The following is a 5929-nucleotide window of genomic DNA, read 5'->3' on the forward strand; positions in this document are numbered from 1 at the left end:
AATTAAAAGGGAAAAATAGTTGTCATTCCTTAAGTAAATACATCCTTGTTCATAGATGGTTAATTTCGTTAAAAAAGTATTAATTCTCCAATCACGTTTGTTTCCAGAAGTTTAATGTCATTCATGAATGATGATGTAATTGAGAAATATACCTGAAAATTTGGGACAAAACATTATGTTAAGGAATTCCCTTTCGAACGTCGTCTTTAACCCACAAACGTGCAGTAATTGCAATATATATTGTATATTTCCCCTTTTGATAAATTATTATTGTTTTTTTTTTTTATATATATGAAAAAAAAACACGACTTAGATGATATAGTCACACTAATGACCTCATTTGATGAATTAACAAATGGAAGAAGAAGTTAAAATGTCATTCCGTTATATATTCTATATTTACACGAAGAACGAATAAATTATCCCACTACGGTTAAACTTAAGTATTCAATCATTACCTGTCGCATATGCAATTCATTATAATCAACAGTATAAAATGGTTGATGTTCGATGGTTCATCACAATTGTTGAGGATCTTTACTTGATACACTTTGGTAAGTAAACAAAGCTTTCGTCCTTGCGTCGAATGCTTGTATTTTTTTCCTTGTAAACATTTCTTTATTTCCATCAGTTGCTTGTTACATTGTCTTCAAGAATTCCAAGCTCCCTGTGAAGAATGAAACCAATTTTCAATTCTATTATATTAATAAATAAAACATCAACCTAATAAAGGTTTCATAACATTAACTAAGAATTTAACTTCTTTTAACTTCTTTGTATACATTAGTTTTGTAAATTCTCTAATGAATAGACAAAATATATCAAGGCGTTTCATTTTCTAATCAGATTAATAAATTGAAAATCCAATAATAGTAATAATATAGTTAAAGCCAAAGTAATATTTATTAGATATTTTATAGCCAAAAACAAAATCTTTAATGTGAAAGCTTTTACTCTATTTATTGCTTGCATTTCTTATGTTTATGTTTATCAGTTTATTTTTTATCTATGAGTTTGACTGTTCCTCTAGTTTGTTTCGCCCCTCTTTTATAAAAGCAACCCATGCCGTATGAAAGGAACATATGTCGTATGAAAGCAACCTAATAGTATAGAATTGGCAGCTCCGTCTATCCTAGTAATGACTGAAAAATCACAAGTTTTAATAGTTTGAAAAAATTAATTAAGTATAGATAATTGACATGAGTATATTAACAATCAATTATTCCTCCATTAGTATACATATACATTAAAGAAAAGAAGATGCGGTGTGATTGCCAATAAGACAACTCTTCACAAGAATCCAATTGACAAAGAAATTAACAACTATAAGTCACTCTATGATCTTCAACAATGAGTCAACCCCATACAACATTGTTAGCTATAAAAGGCCCCGAAATGACAGAATGTAAAACCATTCAAACAAGCAAACTAACAGTATTGATTTAAATTTGATAAAATTTTACAATCTACTAGCATCTACTTCGAAATATAACTTTTCATACGCCAATTTCCAATACTAGTAATGGTAAATATAGAAGCTGTTTTTTTATCTACGAAAGTATCATTATAATGTTAAAAAAAGATTATTCAGAAATTTGTTTTATATACTTTTTCTTAAGTTCAGAAGACAAGTTGTTCGTGTCTACTTATATGTCATTAAATTAAATAGACATACCCATTTACCTCTTTGAAATGGCATACAAAATCATCTGTTATACTTTTTTCAGAGCTACTACTTGAATAGCTATGACCATTGCAAAGTGTGTGTTTTTATTGTTGTTGGTGATATACATGGCAGCCTTGGTCCATTCCTGGGTGCCAAGGTATAATACTAATAATTTCTACAGGAGAAACATGTGGAGATACCGTATGATGTACAGGGGAGATGATTCTGATGACTTCTTTGATGACTAAACAAATAACGGTAAATATCTTAGTCATATTGATATTCATACACATCGGAGTCAATCTTTCTTTTTGAAATGGACCAAAACGTAGAAGGTGGCTCAAACAAAAGTCAATAATTAAATAATGTAACTTTCTACTAGTTTTCAGCAACTGTCAAAATAGAAAATTAGAGTAAGGAATGTTCAATTTAATGCCTAACACAATTTTGTGAGGTAGTCGAAATTGACTTAAAATGATTGTATTGACTTTTGATGTTCAAAAATAAGCAGATCGGACATATTTTTATGTTATTGACTAGCTACTTAAGTTTGGGATTAATTGTAATGACAAAATTCCAATGAGACTGAAAAATGAATAATGTGTGATAACATTTTCTGAGGGAATTTGATGTATGCTATACCACTGTTCATTTCAAAGCACTTTACGACCATACCACTATATCAACCAGAATGAAATTTTTGCAGAGTTTTAAGAAATCATTTTATTTTAAAATCATGTATTATTTGTGAAACATTTAATGTGTAAAAAGGACGAGTTGTCTGCATAAATTCAATATTTAAATAGTTTTTTGAAGCTGCAAAAACATTATTTTAAATTAGTTTAGAAGTATTGTCATAAAGTGCGATGGAATGAAGAGTGGTATAGCAAACATCGAATTCACTCACATAATTCGACCACGCACTTGTTATAGACTTATTATGGATGCTTTTATTATTAATTCCTTTAATTTCCAAATAAAGTTTGTTTTATTAAGCCCTCGTTTCGTAAACAAAAAACTCACCATGGACTCTCGAAATATTACGAAGTTTAAGTCATACTCCCATACACCCTTTGTTTCGACATAATTTTAAAAATTAAATATCCACCAAAAAGACTTCAATATGAATATTTCGCAATTTTGAATTTGAGTGACCGAAGTCACAACTCTTACTGTTTTCTTTACGACTATTGCATTACTGTAATCATGTCACGCTTATAACTAAACGATACAGGAGCACCACATGAAAAATATTGGAACTGAAGCCAGTTGCAGTGTAATCAGGTTTAAGACAATTGTTTTCCATTTGTTTGTTGAGTTTGAGCTTTTGATTTTGCTGTTTGGTACAGGCAATCTAAATCAATCACATATCTGTGTGCTACATGTCCGTATGTCAAATAACAACCCTTTTTCATGGTTCAGTTGCTATTCCAGCAACTAAATCTAACAACAAATGAGGGTACATCTTAAAAACGAAAGACGTGTTCATACCACAAAGTTTAGACATGTATACACCGAAATCATTTTTACAATTTCAATAAATCAGTGATGTCCTTTGTTATTAGATTCAACCCTAATTAACCTATCAATCATTGTGATCGATTTTAACAAAACTGCGTCGATTTATCAGTTACATAATAGTTTGGTTTAAAAACAGAGACAACTAAACATCGATCATCATGCAGAACATAATAATGCTGTTTTTACCAATATAAATCGTCAGTAATCGTTCATCTAGGCTTAGTGAAAGTTTTTCATTTATTTTATTTTAATTGTATGTATAATGGATGTGTTTTGAATATTTTCAGGTATCAAATATACTGGCATTAATGGTGATTCTAAGAACAATCCCTCCACAGTTATGCATACACTTCTGAATAAAGTGTAAAACAGACATATATATGATTATACTTATTCATCAATCATGTGATATATTTTTTTATTTTTGAAATTCAATAAAGTTATGTTATGACCACACACTGTATCACTTTGACATTAATATAGATGCATAGCCTTTAAATATTATTTATCACATTATAGGGATGTTCTGCATTCACAATTTAATCTTAATATTTGAAATTCTCTGAAACAATAAATATTTCATCTTCATTCCGTTATTTACATTCATGAGAATCGTTAGTTTTTACATATTGGTTCTGGATATATAGTTTCAATGTAACCATTATGTATCTTATCATCCATAAACACCACCAATTCCGAACCCATCCCCTTCCTTTATATGAACAAAGGGTTTTTTTTAAAATGTTATTGTAAATTATTACAAACATTTATAACAAGGGCGTCATTTCTGCGAAGGAATTTAAAAACTTAATTCAGCCCATGTTTTTCTTTCAAGATTCAAAATATCTGGGTTTTTTTTTTAATATTTAGGTGACAAAAAAAAAAAAAGGATTTTGAAAATCTCTATTGGTAATTACACATTTCACGTTTTCCTACTAAGGTCAATTGCGTTAATGATAAAAACAAAACAAATATTAAACCAATTGGACCTTTAAATCTTATTTGACAAGGTGTTAACAAGTATGCTGATACACATGCGAACACTTTGTATGTCATTTCATAAACTATTAATCCCCAAATTTTAATTTCTTTTCAAGATTAATTGAATGTCATACTTTATATTGTAAGTATATTACCTAGAGATTTGCAATATAAGCACTGTCAAGAAAGACATAATGAAGTCATGTATTCAGTTTGGTTAGTTTACATGTACACGGAAGTGACAGTCGGAGCACTTATACAAATTATATTTTAATTAGCCACGGACATAATTGCCACCCTTAATCATACTGTAATATATGTTAATACATATATTCGAATATTAGGCTTAATCATTTTATGAATGAAACACTTCTATGGAGAAAAAATAACGCACTGCACCAAATCACTACAAAGTATCTGTACTTAACATTTCTACAGTATACTGTATGGGTTTTGATCATACTTGAAGATCTTAACTTTGTGTATAATAGAGTTTCCGCTGTGCGTTCTAAATCTAGAAAATTTTAAAGAATATTACTATCAAGGTAATTATAAGTGTTGTTGAATTTATCAAACAAGATTAAGAAGGAGTGTTATGAGGTTTGGCTATAAACTGTGATCCTTTACAATATAAAATAATTCAGCTATCACGGGCCGCAATTGTCGACCATAAAAGAGGGGCGAAAGATACCAGAGGGACAGTCAATTCCACAGATTGAAAATAAACTGACAACGCCATGGCTAAAAAAGAAAAAGACAAACAAACAAATAATAGTACAAAACCACATCTTCCTATATCTATTAAAATAATAGTACAAAAGACACAACATAGAAAACTAAAGACTAAGCAACACGAAACCAACCAATAACTTGGGGTGGTCTAGGGTACTCCTAAAGTGGTAAGTAGATCCTACTCCACATGTGGCGACCTTCGTGTTGCTCATGTTATTACAAATAAAGGTAACAGTAGTATACCGATGTTCGAAATTCATAAATTGATTGAGAAAAAACAAATTCGTGTAACAAACTAAAACTGAGGGTAACACATCAAATATAAGAGGAGAACAACGACACAACAGAAACACTAGAATGCAGCACACACAGAAACGAGATCTAATATAAAAATGGCCATTTTCCTGACTTGGTACAGGACATTTAAGAAACAATGGTGGGTTGGACCTGATTTTGTGGCTAGCCAAACCTCCCCCTTCTATGGCAATGTTAAATATAGCATTAAAATGACAACATTACATGACAGGACATTACAAACCCGGTAAATAGTGTAAATCGGTAAGTTAAATTCGTGGTGAAAAGGAAAGTGGATTGTAGTTACTACATAAAGAACATCTCAGATATCATCTGAGAAACGGTTTTTCCATAACGGTCAATCAACTCATGATGGCATCCGTAAACTTTACGAAAGAATGATTTTATCTTTACGATTTGGAACTCTTGGTTTAATAGCTTCCTTGTGAGCAGCATAAGAAGAGCTACAATCTGTCCATAAACCTTATTATCGAAGCGTACATATATAGATGTTGTCAAGGAGAAACTTTACAGCTTAAATCAACATATCACATTCCACACTGATATCTTATCAATTTGTTTAGCCGTATCACATTGCTCCTTGGAGTCACTTCATCCTGATAACGGTCATATGTTGATGTTGTTCTATCACCGAATAACACGAACTTGTATCTCATACATTCAAGTGAACATGGAATTAAGGATACTACTGATTCTATAAGGACTGCTTTTTAC

General features: G+C 30.6%; 1 long non-coding RNA gene across 1 annotated transcript; it reads left to right on the forward strand.

Annotated features, from left to right (window-relative positions):
• Window positions 1–438: 438 nt before the first annotated feature.
• Window positions 439–3643, forward strand: LOC143070878 (uncharacterized). The gene is made up of 3 exons (XR_012976753.1): window positions 439–554; window positions 1728–1924; window positions 3475–3643. It is a non-coding gene; the product is annotated as an uncharacterized LOC143070878 (long non-coding RNA).
• Window positions 3644–5929: the final 2286 nt, after the last annotated feature.

The sequence above is a fragment of the Mytilus galloprovincialis genome, chromosome 4, assembly GCF_965363235.1.
Source record: "Mytilus galloprovincialis chromosome 4, xbMytGall1.hap1.1, whole genome shotgun sequence".
Lineage (NCBI taxonomy): Eukaryota > Metazoa > Mollusca > Bivalvia > Mytilida > Mytilidae > Mytilus > Mytilus galloprovincialis.